Raw genomic sequence first — 16,738 nt, 5'->3', positions numbered from 1 at the left:
ACAATGGGGGCAATGAGGCAGCAGGGAGGTACTCTGCTGCCCTGATTAACTTCAGAATAATGGAGCGCCAGCGGGGCAAGAGCAGAGGGAGGGTTAAGTGCACCCTCCCCCACTCTTAAAGCAGCACCCCCGGCACCATCAAACCAGCAGAACCAGTCGCCTTTCGAACCAGTTCAAAGGCCCATAAAGGGCCTCCGAACCGGTTCCATACACATCCCTAGTATGTCAGCCACTAAATATTAGATTGGAACTAATAATATTGTTACTGACAGCCGCTAAAATGTCATTAACAGTAAAATGGAAGAGTAGGCATCTACCATCTATTAAAGAATGGTTTGATAGCTCTTGAGAAATTTTAGTTATGCAGAAGATTTTGAGTCAAAGAGGCAAGTAATCCCTAATGTGGATGAATTTCTAGAAAGGTGGTTATCTTTTTTCCTTATGTTATGTAAAACATTACATAAGAAACGGCCAAGACACAGTTCAATATGCATTTTGTGCAGTAAAATGTGAAGTTGTATGTAAGTCCATAATCTGTACTGTAATGAAAAAGTGCTTTTTAAAAAAAAAGTCTTGTTTGTAAAATGAAAATTCTTTAATAAAATGTATGAGAAGTGGGGCTGGGGGGTGGGGCTGGTAGTTTTTCCTTTTGACTGAGTATATCCTATAAGCTTTTTGGTAGCATCTTCAAAATCACACAGACTCTCAGTGTACTCTCTGAGTCCTGCTCTCAGTAAACCACAAGGAGGCTTCTGGCCCTCTTTTGTCACTCTGGGGGACTCTATGGCAGCATGAGTTTAGAGGTATATTTATTAGACCAAAAGGAGAACAAAGACATCAAGTGTATTTAAAATGCAAGGCATGTGAGGAAAGCTTCACAGAATAGAATACAGTTGGCCTTGGGAAAAGAAAGTTGTCATAAAGAAGATGGAAAAGAATTGTTCATTCTTCCTTCATTATTCTTTATCCTTCTTTCCAATGAGTTAGGGAACCCTCAAGTGGCTAACAGCCATAATACATAGAGAAAATTCATAAAGGATTTTTTTTTTAAATGGACATGCATTAGGTTCAGAGGCAGTATACTTTTGAATACCACATGCTGGGTACACAATGGTGGAGAGCTTTCCAACTCTCCTGGTCTGCTTCCTAGAGGCATCTTTGAAGCTGGCTTATACTGATGGATTTGGTCCATCAAAGTCAGCATTGTTAGAATGGCAGCAGCTCTCCAGGACTGCAGACGGAGGTTTTTCTCAGTGATAGCTAGAGCAGGGATTCTCAATGTTGGGTCCCCAGATGTTATTGGACTTCAGCTCCCATAATCTCCAGCCAAAGGCCACTGGGCCTGGGGATTATGGGAGTTGAAGTCCAATAACATCTGGGGACCCAACGCTGAGAATCCCTGAACTAGAGATATCAGGGATGGAACCTGCAGCCTTCTACATGCAAAGCAGGTGCTCTTCCCCTGAGTGTTGGTCCCTCCCTGCAGAGTTTGCCTCCTGCTGGTACAGGAGGAGCTTTCCCAGACCTGCCAGAGCAGTGGAAGCTCCTCTTTAGGGCCAAATGAGGCCAGGGCCTCCCAATAATTTTTTTAAAATGAATATTTAATTGCATTAAATCAATTAAACACATACTCATGTGTGACCTTAATCACTGCTGACTATTTAATCCTAGTTTTATTCTGGTTTTCCTATTGCTTCTCTCATGTCTGAATCCTAAATCTAGGCTCTTGCAGGCAGAGGAAGGGACCTGCAGATTATAGTTCACAGATCACATGACAAGGTTTCCTTCCTTCATTCTTCCAGGGAGGGCCAAACTGGTTTCTCTTGTCTTGGCTCCTTTGGGGCAGGAAAAGTTCCATGGAAACTGCTGAGCTGGTAAATGATCCGCCAATAGAAATTTCCGGGGAAACGAATTATCAGCCAATTACATAAAGCACAATTGCACAAAGTAATCTTGGGCAGGGCCAGCCCCTCAGATACTCCTTCAGATACAACTTCTCTCTGATTGGTCAACTTTCCAGTCTGAGGGCTGGGCCATGCCCACAGAGACCATTTGGCATATTGAGAAGAAGAGGCACAATTATAAAGAGCAGAGTATCCCCCTCCCACTTTGCTTTGCTGCAGCACAGGAAAATGGTCTGGCTTCAGTGGATGGTATTCAAGGTAAATCGGCTTAGGCTAGTACGCTACCCAGGAGAAGGGCTTGCATGCTTCTCAAAGCAGTTTACATAGCAAAGGGAATGAGAAAATGGTTATCTGTGTCCCCTGATGGCTCTCCCTAAGAAAGACTGTGGGTTGTGTGTGGTTTTTTTTAACCAAATCAAATCCTGATCTATGCTTATAACAGCAGTTCATATGGATATCATTTACATACTGTCTTCTTTTATAAACTTGCAGTAGAATAAAATATCCACCTTATTTTGCTCTTTTGCAAAGATTTACAGACACAAAACTGAGAATTACACATTTTCCCCTCCCTCACCAATAATACATTATTTTGTGATCTATTCTTTTTTGTTGCATAAGGATAAGATTTTGTAAAATGAATAACTGGAAATTGTTTTAAAAGATGCCCTTTTGCCCTGCCACTGAAATGCTTGCTTATTCTTAAAGCCTAAAAAAATGGGGTAAATCTAGGTATGGTTTGAGATCAGATTGGTGGTCAATATGTACAAGCAAACCTCATTGCTCAAAGAACCACTATTCACAGTTCAATGTATTCACGGGTGTCTAATCGATAGACAATTTCATTATCTGCCAATACAAAAGGGACGTATCCACAGCTCCTAGACTGCCAGATGTGACTGTGGAAATCCTGTCAGCAGGAGCCATTTTGTGGCTCATTTCTTTTTTTAAAAGGCATTTTCCCATGATTTTTAACAGTTTGGGGGGCATTTCACATTTGGGGGGGGCATTCTTGGGCACATGTAGACCCTGCGGAACATGGTACAGTAAGCATTTTCATTTCGTTTCACCTCTTTTAACCCTTTCTGTCCATTCTGGAAATTAACACCCCATTTCCCATAGGCATAATGCCTCATTACTCACAACTTTGTTACTCACAGTAGTAAGCGAGGAATGCAACCCCTGTGAGTAACAGAGTTTGCCTGTATTTGTCTATATTGTCTGCAATTCTGTGTCTTTTCTGTCTCGATAAATGTTTTGGCAAGGTAGTTCTGATCTAATTTTTTGTGAGGAAGTAGTTGTATTTGTTCACTTCTCTAAGCATTTGAATAACTTCTTGACTGCACTTAGTGGTATTGAAAGGTATACTGCCCCTGAATCTGGATGATTCACATTATACCCTTCATGACTAGTGATAGACCTCCCTTTCTCTATGAATTTGTCTAATCCATGTTTATATTCTCTAAACTTTACTAAATTGGTGTGTGTGTGTGTGTGTGTGTGTGTGTGTGTGTGTGTGTGTGTGTGTGTGTTTTCTTGGATGGACCTGCCAGTAAGGGAATTATGGGTCCCTGAAGAGGGTGTTAGAGAGCATAGGAAGATGCCTTGTACTATGTCTATGTTTTTATATTTGTGTGTGCTGTAGGAGAGACTTTATCTTTGGGAAATATGGGAAGTAGCTTCAATATGGTGAATAATAGTATTTATATTATGTTTGAGTGTTAAAAGTGCTTTATAGATACAATTTCATGAACCATGATAAAAGTACCATAAAGTAGATTCGTTGGGACAATGGAGTAGCGATATCAGTTGACTACCTACTAAGTTCATGCAGATGCTGTACTACCACTGTTTGAATCTTTAAGGGCTTCTCATTTGCATATAGTGGTTATCCAAAAGTGTGTACCCCCAAAAAAGTATGTGTGTTGTAGTAGAGTAAGATAAAAACACAAAGACAATATTATTTAGATTCACAAACAACAATAACCCCCAAAATCCAATAATTACTCTATATAAATACTATAAAAATAACCAAAAGTCCAATATATATATATGTACACAGTGGCACATTATTATTATTATTAACATTTTATATCCCACTCTTCCTCCAAGGAGCCCAGAGCGGTGTACTACATACTTACGTTTCTCCTCACAACAACCCTGTGAAGTAGGTTAGGCTGAGAGAGAAGTGATTGGCTGAGAGTCATCCAGCTAGTATCATGGCTGAATTTGAACTCGGGTCTTCCCGGTCCTAGTCCAGCACTCTAACCACTACCCCACGCTGGCTCCTTTAATATAGATCATATACACAGTGTTGTAGTAAGGTGACAAGAAACCCAAACTGGCCTCACCAACTTCAGACTTCAGCAGCCCTCACTCTACCAGACACAGATCTACATCGGAAGAGCAACAGAGTCGTCATCACTTCCACATCTCTAATAGCCCCATTCCACTATGCAGAATTTCTCTCTTCAACAGCCATTTGGTAAGTTACTGCCTGCAGAAAAACAATGAGGGTATTCTCACGATCCGTGGAAAGCGGGCTAAGGGAGCTTAGCCTGCTTTCCACGGATCATGGGAACCACCGGGCTCGCAGGCAAGCCCAGTTTCCCCAAAGCGGGTCACCCACCTAACTACCTCTCCCCTTAGCCCAGGTTAGCGGAGTGAGTGCTCCGCTAACCTGGGTTTTTTGGTCGTGTATTGCCATGGCACGGCTCTGCACCGTGGCAACACATGAGGAGACCCCCTGCTGGGAGGCTGCAAGCAGCCCCCCAAGCTCAGGAGTCTCTCCAGCATGCCCCGCTCATTCGCATGGGGCATCCTGGAACTTCCGGGGGCCATGTGGCCTCCAATCCCCACAGCCCCCACTGCCTTCTGCTCGTCTGTGGGGAGAGCGGGCTGAGCCCACTCTCCCCGCTAATCCCATAACGGCGAGTCTCACTGATTGTGAGACTCGCCTCGATGCCTTTTAGTATGGGGGCAGCTAATGCAGGCTGGGCTGTGGGTGGTTATGTTTTTAATGTTATATAAGCTGCCGCACAGGTTGTGAAGCAGCCAAGGTCATTTGTATGTGAAGTTTATACGCTGAAGGAGTTTGCCAAGTGCTGCTGCTATCTTGAAGGGCTGTTTATAATTTTCTTAAAATGTTTTCAGGGCTTTGTAGCACATGTAGAAGGGTGATTTGGATGACCACCCCTCACACATGGTTAAAGGATGTGCCAAAAACACATTGACACATCCTTGAATGACAACAGGGTGAGTGTGTTCACGCCGTAGCCCTAACCTTATCGTGTGTAGGGCCGATGTTCATCTGAATCGGCCCCATATCTTTCTTTGTTTTGTTTTCAATTGGAGGCAGATGAGCACAGCATTATGTTCCTTCATTGCTTCTATATTTGAAGTCCACATGTTGTCAGTTTTAATTCCTTTGGCCTCATCCCACAAGCCCTTTAATCAATTAGACTGACTGAGCCTCTTGGGGACAGTTACGTGTGTCTGTAACTGCTGTTGTAACCTGTTCTGAGCCAACAAGATACATCTGAATATAAGAAAACAAATCTAGCTCTGTGTGTATGTGTGTATATATGTATGCGCGCACACACACACACACCCTACTTTACATCCTTGGAACTCAAGGTGGCATACACAGTGGGTGGTCTCCAGACTAGTTAGTCTTGACTAAGCACCACTGAAATCAATGAGATAAATCAGTCTTATTATGTTATGTCCCATTTATTTCAATGGGTTTTAGCACTATGTCTGCTGATATTGGGAGGGTTCCACAGTGGTGGTCTGTGCATCTGCTTTGCAGGCAGAAGGTTCAGCCCACAATGTCTCTAGTAAAAAGAGTTCATGTAGCCTGGCTGGGGAAAACACCTGTCTGACCCATTGGAGATCTGCTACTACTACTAATACAAATAATAGAATTGTCACATCTGTATTTAAGCGAGTTGTTCTAGTAAGAACTAATCTACCTACTTTCCTTTCACTGTCCCTACAACTGGAATACAGCTGTACCTGTCCACCATCTTGAATGAGGGTGCATGCAATGGTGGATTACCGCATAGGCAGTCACCTACGGTGGCAAATCTTGGGGAGCAGCATCTTGGAGGGAAACTCTGCGTCATTTGTGAGTAAGCCGGGCTTGAGTGTGGAGTTCTTTTGCCACCATCATCCAGTGCCCAACCTCACCTCCTCTGATGGTTTAGGAGGCTGGTAGAGCCTCCTCTGCCGCTTCATTTTTAAAGGTAAAAAACAGAATTAAGTTTCCCTACCCACCAATCCCCCTTACTCTTGACCCTGGAGTGGAAAATCTTTGGCTTCTTATGGGTGGCAAAAAGATTAATCCACCCCTGGGTGGGTATCATCATTACAAACTATGCCCTTGAGCCTTCCCTATGTGTCCCTACAGCTGTACTAAATTTGGTTCAAATCAGTTAGGCAGTTCACAGTTAGGAGAGGAGAGCTATTCTTGTGGTAGCAAGCATGACTTATCCCTTTAGCTAAGCAGGGTCTGCCCTGGTTGCATATGAATGGTAGACTAGAAGTGTGAGCACTGTAAGATATTCCCCTCAGGGGATGTAGCTGCTCTGGGAATAGCGGAAGGTTTCAAGTTCCCTCCCTGGCTTCTCCAAGATAGGGCTGAGAGAGACTCCTGCCTGCAACCTTGGAGAAGCTGCTGCCATTCTGTGAAGACAATACCGAGCTAGATAGACCAATGGTCTGACTCAGTATATGGCAGCTTCCTATGTTCACAAGTTAGCCCACTTGTACTGCAAATGTTCACATGTCCACCATCTTGAATTGGGGTGGATGACATAATCACGAACCATGTCATTGAGGTGTCCCTGTGTGCCAGTCACTACAACTGTAGCAAATTTGGTTCAAATAGCTAGGCTACCCATTGGCCCTCTTCTGCCTCAAATGTTCATGAGTCTGCCATCTTGAATTTGGGTGGATGACATCATCACAAACTATGACTTTGAGGTGTCCCTATGTGTACAAGATTTGGTCCAAATCAGCTCCCACTTGCACCTCAAATGTTTAGTGTCTGCCCTCTTGACTCAGGGTGGATGACATCATCACAAACTACACCACTGAGGCATTCAATGAGTCCCTACAGCTGTAGAAAATTTGGTTCAAATCGGTTAGGGGGTTCACAAGTTAGCCCATTTGTGCCTTAAAGGTTTGTGTCTGCCATGTTGAACTGGAGTGGAAAACATCATCACAAACTACGCCATTGAGATGTTCCTATGTGTCCCTACAGCTCTACCTGATTTGTTTCATACTGGTCCAGACATTGCGAAGTGTATACTTACTTACTCTCTCTCTCTCTCTCACACACACACACACATACACACACACACACACACACACACACACACACACACACACACACACAATGCCAGGTGATCTCATAAGCCATCTAAAAAGTAGGCTAAAAAGGATGCTCCTTTTTCAGGCTCTAGAGATATGGCATAATAATAACAGGAAGTATTTTCCTGCCTTCCAAGAAGAATAGATCTAGGCCAATGGGACTCAGGAGAGGGTGTTCCATAAGCAAATAGAAAAGGTCCCTCTGGTTGTAACCCATCAAACAAAACACAGCCTACCAGTGATGTAGTATGGCCTACCAGATATTTGACAATCCTCCTGTTTAAGCAGTCTGAGGCCTTGTCCGTTCATTACAACTTTTTGTATATCCAGCTTTTGCCATCTGATTTTGCCATCAAAATCGGACTCTGCTAGAAAGTTTCATTTTCTATAGGGACATTGTCAGTATCAGCTAAGCAATGCTTTTTGTGTTCTTTAAGTTGGAGCATCTAGCAGCTAATGAAAAACCACTTTGCAGAGCCCTTGTTAGATGAGCCTTTTGCAACTGGGTCATACCAGTAATTCACTTCTGTAAAGACTTTGTGATTTTGGAAGGATAGCAACTAATACATTTGCAGCTGGCAATTGTCCCTTTGCTTTCCCACAGGAGAGTTCATTATGCACTTCTTCCCAGCCTCTGGGCTAAGGTGCAGCAGGACTAAGGAATGTTTCACAAAATAAGATAAGAACGATTCTGCTTCAATACCTCTTTTGTAGAGAAGGGAAAGTATAAGAAATAAGTAACTAGGTGTATATTTTTTTGAGGGGGGTAAAAGCTATGTAAGTTTTCCTTTTTAAACAAGTTTCTAGTTCCTAAATTGATAGGTGAATTTGTCCCAGCCCAAATCAGAATCAACTCAAGTTGATGCCTAGTGCAGGGGTATCTGAAGGACTGTGCCCTCTCTGAGCCTTGCCTCATCACAGACTTCAGCTTGACAAGGGTATACTTCCACAAGCCCACTCCAACACCACCTCTCATCTGGGCAAGTTTAGGAAACTTGTGGCAAGATTGAGCCCCTTTCAAATGTGCTTCAACCTTTGGGGGGATCTGGGTCCAATTCAAAGTGGACATGCCATAACTGCAAAGTTTGTTGCCATCACTATCTCTGGTTGTGAAGGCAAGCTTCAACGTGTCTGACAGAAGGCCTGAGAAGAACTACCAATGGGTTTTAGTTCAATACTCTCCATAGATTTTTTTCTTTTTCACAAGAGGACCAGAATAATTTATGGAAGTTAAGCAGCTTTGCTATATGTGCATATTTTAACATATCTGCTGTATGTGCATAATAAAGCAAGTGGTAGCATCCCTTTCTCCTGAGCTTAATGTTACAACATACAGACATCAACAGTTAGGCAAGGTCTGAAAGGATTCAAAGAAATGGGCTACAACTATTTTTTCAGCCACCAACAAATGAGACCTAGGACAGGGAACTCACACTGGCCTGAAAAGAAGCACTTTGGAGCTGCAGAATATGCCCCTGGGTAAGGATTGCTCTTCTCCTGAGTCCCTGAGGCAAGCTGACAGTCTTAACTGATTATGGCTGGTTTGAACAATAGTTCACCTGACTGTCCCCTATGATTAAGACATGAGTGTGCTATAAGTGTGCATATCTCCCCTCCAGCCTGCCACTCATCCATCTGGGAATGTTTGGGGTGGTCCAGTGTTACTAAACTTGCTCACTACACCATTATGGGTGCTTCACTGTATTCCTCAAACGTATCACTTAGTCATTTTTCCTAGCCTGCCTGGAAAAGAATTTGTAGCAGGCTGCATTCCAGGGAAAATCCTGACTAGATGTATCCCCAAGGTGCTTCAAGTCGTTGAAAAATGCTGCAGTGGGCTAAAGGAAACGTCCATCTGATTGCATTTGCCCTGAGCCGCCCTGAGCCAGCTTGGAAGGGCGGTATAAAAATCGAATAAATAAAATAAATAAATTTGAGCATATACAGAGACAGATGCAGGGCAGACTCATGTTAGAGTAAAACAGATACAAAAGTAAAGGAATACAAGCTCTCTTCCTCCCATATATACTGAAAAGAAGTCTCAAGGCTAAGTCAAACTTCTCACCTTGTTTTCTCCCTGCTGTTATTGAAATTGGGTGAGTAATGCAAGAACATGCGATGTGCCCCTGCCCATCTCTGTTTGGGTCATTGCTCTTAGCAAGCATTTCGTGAAACACTTCTTTGTTTAAGGAGCATAGAGGACACCCCAAACCCAACCTAATAAATACTTGATATTTATGCCTTATTTGGAGCAAGAATTCCAAAACACTAGAAGTTTCCTAAAGCAACACCTGTCCTACTGAAACTTCTCAATCATGCCTTAGGGTATGCCTTTACTTATAAAATCTCCTTCAAAGATGGTATCGATCTCTTGCATCGTGTGCTATTGCCTGCACCCTCTCAGTTGCACCCTACCATCGGACTCTGCACCCCATGCTAGGGGTGTGCACAAAACTGGTTTGGATGGTTCAGTTTGAATTTGAACTCAACTCAAACTGGTTCTAAAGGTTCTACAAAGGGTATAATGGGGACTCAAACTGGCCAATTATTCCCTATGCAGAGCATCTAAGGGCACAAAACTAGGTTGGGTGGTAGGTAGGAATTTGCACAGAACCAGCAGGGGAAGATGCACTTAGTAAGTAAGTAAGTAATAATTTATTACTGTCAGTGACCAGTCAACATACACACCAAAATATAAATCAGCATAAAACAAAACAAAATCAAAACTAGATAACAAAACATCAGGCTATACAAAAGTCTTAGTTACAACTACTCAGTTTTCCCATCTCAGTTTACAGGCTGCCACACAGACGCTTGCTCTCCCCGCTGTGACAGCTGCATGTTGATCTTCCAGAAGATAAGAGATGCAATTCTCTTCTGATTGACCAGACCTATTTTTAAAAAATGGTTTGATCCAGATAGTACAAATGCCCCTATAATAGGCAAAGTGCAAAAGAACATGTGAGACAGATTCAGTGTCACCCAAACCACATGGACATAACCGGTTCCTTAGTGGTATCCCCTTAAATCTGCCATCCAAAACAGCAGAAGGCAAGGCATTAAACCATGCCAGTGAAAAGGCTCTCCTCTGATTTGAGGTGGTCAAGTGGGTGAGGTACGCAGCTGGCCAGGGGTAGTCTGAAAAACCACCTAAAGTACTTCTGGTGATCACCAGACTTAAATCCAATTGCTTTTCTATATCTGCCACACACTGTTTAATAATTTCTTTGGCAGCATCATGACCCAAAGCCAATAAATGTTGCAGCGAGAAGCCATATCTGCCCAAATGGTCATAGAGGCTCTTGCAGCAGGATGAGTGAAACTCTTCATTTGCTGGTCGAATGACCGTAACAATAAAGATTTGATTTTGAAACTCCTCTTTCAGAACCAAGGGGGCAAGGCCCTGGGGGCAGGCATATAATTTAAGCCAGTAGTTAAATGTACAAAGCCACGCCTGTGCCTCAACTCTGGTCAAACCTGTTTCTAAACGCAAGGTAGTGTTCGATATGCATCTGGGGACTTGGAAAATGGCACAAAGAAATCCAGATTGAACCACTTCTAAGGGCTTAAAATTACAGGTGGGACAAATCAGGACCCCGTAGAACATTTGTGCCAGTATTTTAGCCGGATACACTCTAACCGCCGCAGGAATGCAGTGTCCCCCATGAAGATGCACTTCCACCCAACACACACACCCCCCTGCTGGTGCACGTTTCCCTGAAAGCCAATCAGGATGGCAGCGTACCTCCCTCCTGCCCTGCTCCAACATTATCCAGAAGTAACTGGAAGTAGTAGTTGTGACTGTGCGTATTGTGTGTGTGCACGCCACCTGCACGGACCTAATGCACACAGTCGCAGCTACTACTTCCAGCTACTTCCGGATAATGTCGGGGTGGGGCAGCAAGGAGGTATGCTGCTGCCCCAACGGGCTTTCAGGGGAACGTGCACCAGCAGGGAAAATACGGCGGGGGTATAAGTGCCTTCTTCCCCGTCCTTAAAGCCACCACCACCCCTGCTGTCAGAACCTCGAGCCGGGAAAAGTTTGAACCAGTCCGGAGGCCCATACAAGGGCCTCTGAACCTGTTCATGCACGTCCCTAGTGGTAGGCACCCATGGGTGCCAACTACCACCCAAACCCCAGAGCAATTGGACATTCCTGCAGTATTTAATGATTTTTTTGAAAATTTTTCAATTTTCATTTCTTCCATAGGGAATAATGGGGATTGAGATGGCCCCAATTCCCCCCTTGGGAGGTGTGCAGGCACCCCAAAGTGGATTTGGGGGTGAGACACATAGGGTAACAACTCCCCAGACAATCCCCAGGGTGGTGGAATGTATGTTTTGGTTTTATTTAAGGAATTTTTTTTTTAGTTTGGGCCTGTTTGACAGTTCTCTCAATGAATCCATGAGAAAAAGAACTTACAAAGCAACTAAGAATCCACACACAATTAAAAGATGTGCTTTAATTACAACTATTTTTTATCCAACAGTAAAATCACAGTTTAGAAAATATTGACACAAAAAACTATTAGAGCCTTCAGATAATTTCTACTTAAAGTAGTATTTCAGCACCAAAAATGGGCAGTTCAGCTGATAATATGTGTGTATATATATACAGGATATATAAAAAACTTAAAATGCTTGTTTATAATGAAATCTATACAAAAGCAGTTAAACATTGTTCCTATATACAGTTTTCTTTAAAAACAAACAAACAATGTCTTCATTACCAAAATGTACCACCACCCCCAGTCATCTATGTACACATCCAAAAATCTACATATTTACAAATCTACACATTTACAAATATACACACAAATTGAAACATATACAAACATTTACAAATATACAGTTGTGTTCTGCCCAGTTCACACCCCACTGCCCAGTATTTGGGTGTGTGCCCACAGCTCCCCGAGTGCTTCTGGCCAGGTGAACCAGAACCAGAACCAGGGAAAATCCTGACTAGACACGGGTTGTGCCAGTGGGTGTGTGCAGAGTGTGTCATGTCACAGCACTAGTGGCACACTGTGACATGGCATGGCTAGGAAAGAGGGAGGGAGGGTTAGGGTCGAGTGGAAGATGTTGCCAGGCAGGAGACCAACACCATGGGTGAATCACTCACCCACCTCAACTTCCAGCCTGGGGTAGCCCAGCAGGGGGAAGTTCACCTTGGGAAAAACCAACTGCTCCACCAAGCTAGGGTCCAGCCGAGAGCAATGGGGTGTCATAACACCGCCTGCATGTGAGAACACCCGCTTGCTCTGGATACTAGTCATCAGGGAGGAGAGGAGGCACATTGCGACCACTGCCAGGTCTGGCCAGACTTCGTGGCGGGTTACCTAGAACTGTGCGTGGTCCATCTCAGAATCTTCCTCCACAGGCTCCAGGAGATACTGGGCAACGGATTGCTCAGTAGGGATTTGCATGAATCAATTTTTTCAATTTGATTTGTACCCAAATTGAATCACCCCCCAATTTATTTTGGGTCCAAATCTGCCACCCCAAATTTCCCCAGATTTGATTTGGAATGCAAATCAATCTGAATCTGAATTGATTCAGGGCAAAAAAGGGGTTCTAGGGGAAAAGAGTGGGGTGGGTGTTAGGGTCCAATGGGTGGAAGCTACCACCCAAATTTCAAAGAAATTGGGCAAAAGGGGTGATTTATTTATTTATTTATTTATTTAAGTTTGCACATCTTTAAACTTTCCCCTGTACGGAATAATGGGGATTTCAGAGGCCCATAAGTCCTTGTGAGAAGCAACAGGGTGGCCCAGAGTGGGTTGTGGTATAGTGCACATGGGGTGCCAACCACCACCCCAAACCACAAGCACTATTTCATTGATAGTGCATTCTCTGGTCATTCATCATTTTGCACCAAAGACAATGAATGAACTAAGAATCCACTATCATTGTTCATCTTTGTTCATTCATCACCCTTTTGTACAAGTTCTTTGAAATTTGGGTGGTAGCTTCCACCCATTGGGCGCTATCACCCAACCCACTTTGGCTACAAAAAGGAGGTCCGAATCTCCAGATTTTTTCAGGTCCGAATATGGGTGATCTGTTTTGTACCTAAATCTGGGCAACTGAGCACAGGAGCTATTTGTTCTGTCTACAATTCAATTCAATTCATTATGATCAAAGATCAGCACACAGTTCAAATCCAGATACAAGAGTCCCCAAAAGTGACCATCAATACCAGTGCATGCATGCATATATATATATATATATATATATATATATATATATATATATATATATATATATATGCATACACATAAAATATACAATTAAGAACTATTACATAAAATATAAAATTGAATAAGATGACAAAATAAAAACAAAACAAATTAAGAGCCTGTATTCACCATCTCTGACACACCATGGGCAGCTGTACAGAATTTTGCCACCAAATGTGAGACATCAGTATATGTATTTGAAAGAAATAAGTTTATATAAAATTCATCAGAATTATTTGGATGTCTAAAACCAAGAGGAGCAATAAATCTAAGATGCAGATCACAATAAAATGAGCAATACAAAAGCATTTGACCTACTGTTTCAACATTGCCAGTTCTGTCTACAAATTGCCCTAATCAGCTAGATTTGGGTACAAATCATTTTGCAACTAATGTAATTGAGCGGAGTGGAACCCTCTCTATTATGAAAGGCTACAACAGGTATGTATTGGGTTTGTGTTTCCCCCCCCCTTTAGTTTTGGACAAAAACATGATATTGGTGGAGGAGGAGGAAAACACCATTCAGTTCCCCGCTACTAGGATACTAATTGTCAACAAGCAAGGATTCAATGGGTTTTTGGAGACTAGTTTCTGCCTCTGCCAATTCTCCCAGTGATAACAGGGATTCTTTAATCCCAGCGGAAATTTGGGAGTCGCACTGCGTGTCTATATACTGATCAGAGTGTGCATTTCTGCTTGGATCTACCTTTAGGAGATTTGCCTCAGTGGCCTGCTCTATCTCCTCAAGAGATCAAGCAACTGATTTCCCAACTTAAAGGCGGGAAAGCTCCAGGAAATGCCTTTATTCCTCCTGGTCTCCTGAAGGCCCACGTTGATTGATGGGCTCCTGTGCTAGCTGCTTTATTCACTCATATCGATCAGACAGCCCACATCCCAAAGGACTGGGGTATGGCTATTGTTGTCCCAATTTTCAAGAAAGAGAAAAGAGAAGATCCATCCAACTATAGACCAATAAGTCTCTTAAATATAAAAAGCAAATTATATGCGAAACATCTATGCATAAAATTATGTTCCTGGCTGGACCAGGAAGTCTTATTAGAAGATGAGCAAGCCGGCTTTAGACAGGGCAGATCAGTTATAGATCATTGTTTAATCCTGCAACATCTTATTGAAAAGTACATTTCCTTGGGTAAACGATCGCTTTTTGCTGCATTTGTCGACTTTCATTCAGCCTTTGATTCTATTTCTAAAAATTTACTGTGGGCAAAATTGGCTAATACATCAATTGATAAGTGGCTTTTACTGTTACTTTGTAAGTTACACGAGAACTCTTCTTTTTCCGAAAGAAGAAAAATTCTTGTTTAATTTTTATGTAAACAATTTAATTAAACAAAAGAGGTGCAAGTATACACCCTTGTCTCACACCTTTTGTAGTTGGGATTGCTTTAGATAAGTGACCAGGAGAGTTGAAACGAACACAGATAGAAACATTGGTCTTACCTGTGAAGGGTTCTTTTTCGCAGTGTCTGATCCATGAAGATGGGTTGTGTCCCTATATCATGCCTGAGGAAGACAAGAATGTAGTTAGATTTGCATGTGACCTCCGGTAGGCTGGTAGGCGGAGCTCCCTCTAGACCCCAGTTCTGTTCCTGTCTTGCCTCAGGCAAACACACACTTCGGAAACCTCTTCAATCTTCTACTTCAGGCTTGTTCTTATCTACTTTATTTCCCCTTTTTTTCTTTCTGCAAGGGTGGGAAGGGAGTCTTCGTGTATTTCTGCAAATTCCAAAGGCCTTTTTTTAGTTTTTGATTTGGCTAATTGACTGCTTCTTTTTTACTTTTGGTTTTGCCTTAGTTGCCTTTGACTCCCCCCTCCCCCCTTTCCCCCCTCTATTATGGATCCCACTGTGGCAGGGGATCTCTTAGCCGCCTCTATGTCCAAAGGGGCATGCTCCGAAGGGGCTGGAACTGCTCTGAGCCTTAAAGCCCACAAAAAAAGCTTCCCGCGGCTTGAAGCGCTCCCCACCCCCACTTTCTACTGATCAGCTGGGCATGCGACATATGCCTCTAAGGCACAAATGGCCACTTCTCTTGTCGCCCCAAGCAAGCCCCCCAGCAGAAAAGCAGCAGAAAAGACCAAGCATGGCGAACCAGAGGGTGGCAGGTCTCCGAAAAAGCTTAAAAATGCTTCTGACAAACACAAGCACCATAAGCGCAAAGTGAAACCGCCAGCAGCTCGCCTCAGTGAACGGCTGCTTTTACAAGCTGTCTGCCAACAGCACCTGCCTAAACGGCTTCCTCAGGCGCTAATTTTGGCTCAAGGGGGCTCTATTGCTGTGCATATCGGGACGGGCGCCTCTCTCACGTCCGCGATGAATGACACAAAATCCTTGATGGGGGAGGGGGACCCCAGCTTGCCGGCTAATCCCCCCGTATCCCAATTATCATTCTCCAACTCTACCAGCCTTATTGCTGCACAAGCTGGAGCTGCATTGGAAGCCACCAGACAACTGACTCCAACCGTAAGTAATCCTTGTACAGTACCTGAGGGGCAGTTTAAACAGGCAGCACCTGAATTTGAAGCCTGGCTTCGATCCTTTATCAGATCAGAGATGGGGTCTGCCTCACTAGTTCCCCCAAGGGCTGCGAATCAAAGCACTAAGCCCATTTTTCTCTCATCTTTACCGGGCTCCAGCCCCACCCATGGGGTCATTGCGGCCAATGAGAGGGGTCAATTCTTACCCAGACCTCCTAGATCATGCAAGTCCAAACATCCAGCGGACCCATTGCCACGCCATTTCCGAATGGAGTCTCTTTATACCATCAAAAATGCGGTGTGCAAAGGGGAATACCTGGCATCAATAGATCTTTCAGAGGCGTATCTACATGTTCCCATCCCCCCCGCATCTCAAGTTTCTTCGCTTTCGGGTCCTCGACAACCACTTCCAATACAAAGCCATGCCCTTTGGCCTGTCATCGGCCCTGAGAACATTCACAAAGATCATGGTGGCCAAGATGCGAGAGGAAGTGCTCCATGTCCACCCCTACTGGACGACCTGCTTATACAATCAGCATCTCTACACCAAGCACAACAAGACGTCCAATGCACACCCCTTCTCCTGGAACAACACAGATTCGTTGTCAATCACGCGAAGAGTCACCTGAACCCTGCCCAAACTCTTCAACATCTGGGAGCAGTTTTTGACACCATCAAGGGCACATATCTCTCTCCTCAGAGCACATAGCAAAGATATCAGA

The 16,738-nt window shown here is 43.6% G+C and overlaps 1 long non-coding RNA gene across 2 annotated transcripts in view; it reads right to left on the bottom strand.

Moving 5' to 3' along the window:
* LOC128325093 (uncharacterized) overlaps positions 1-16,738 on the bottom strand; it is a 120,359-nt gene that overhangs the window by 787 nt on the left and 102,834 nt on the right. For both annotated transcript variants that reach the window (XR_008307254.1, XR_008307253.1), the window contains one exon: positions 14,981-15,043. This is a non-coding gene — a long non-coding RNA (uncharacterized LOC128325093). The remainder of the gene's footprint in view (positions 1-14,980; positions 15,044-16,738) is intronic.

This window comes from Hemicordylus capensis, chromosome 4 (assembly GCF_027244095.1).
Source record: "Hemicordylus capensis ecotype Gifberg chromosome 4, rHemCap1.1.pri, whole genome shotgun sequence".
NCBI classification, from domain to species: domain Eukaryota; kingdom Metazoa; phylum Chordata; class Lepidosauria; order Squamata; family Cordylidae; genus Hemicordylus; species Hemicordylus capensis.
This window is presented reverse-complemented; position numbering and strand designations above follow the sequence as displayed.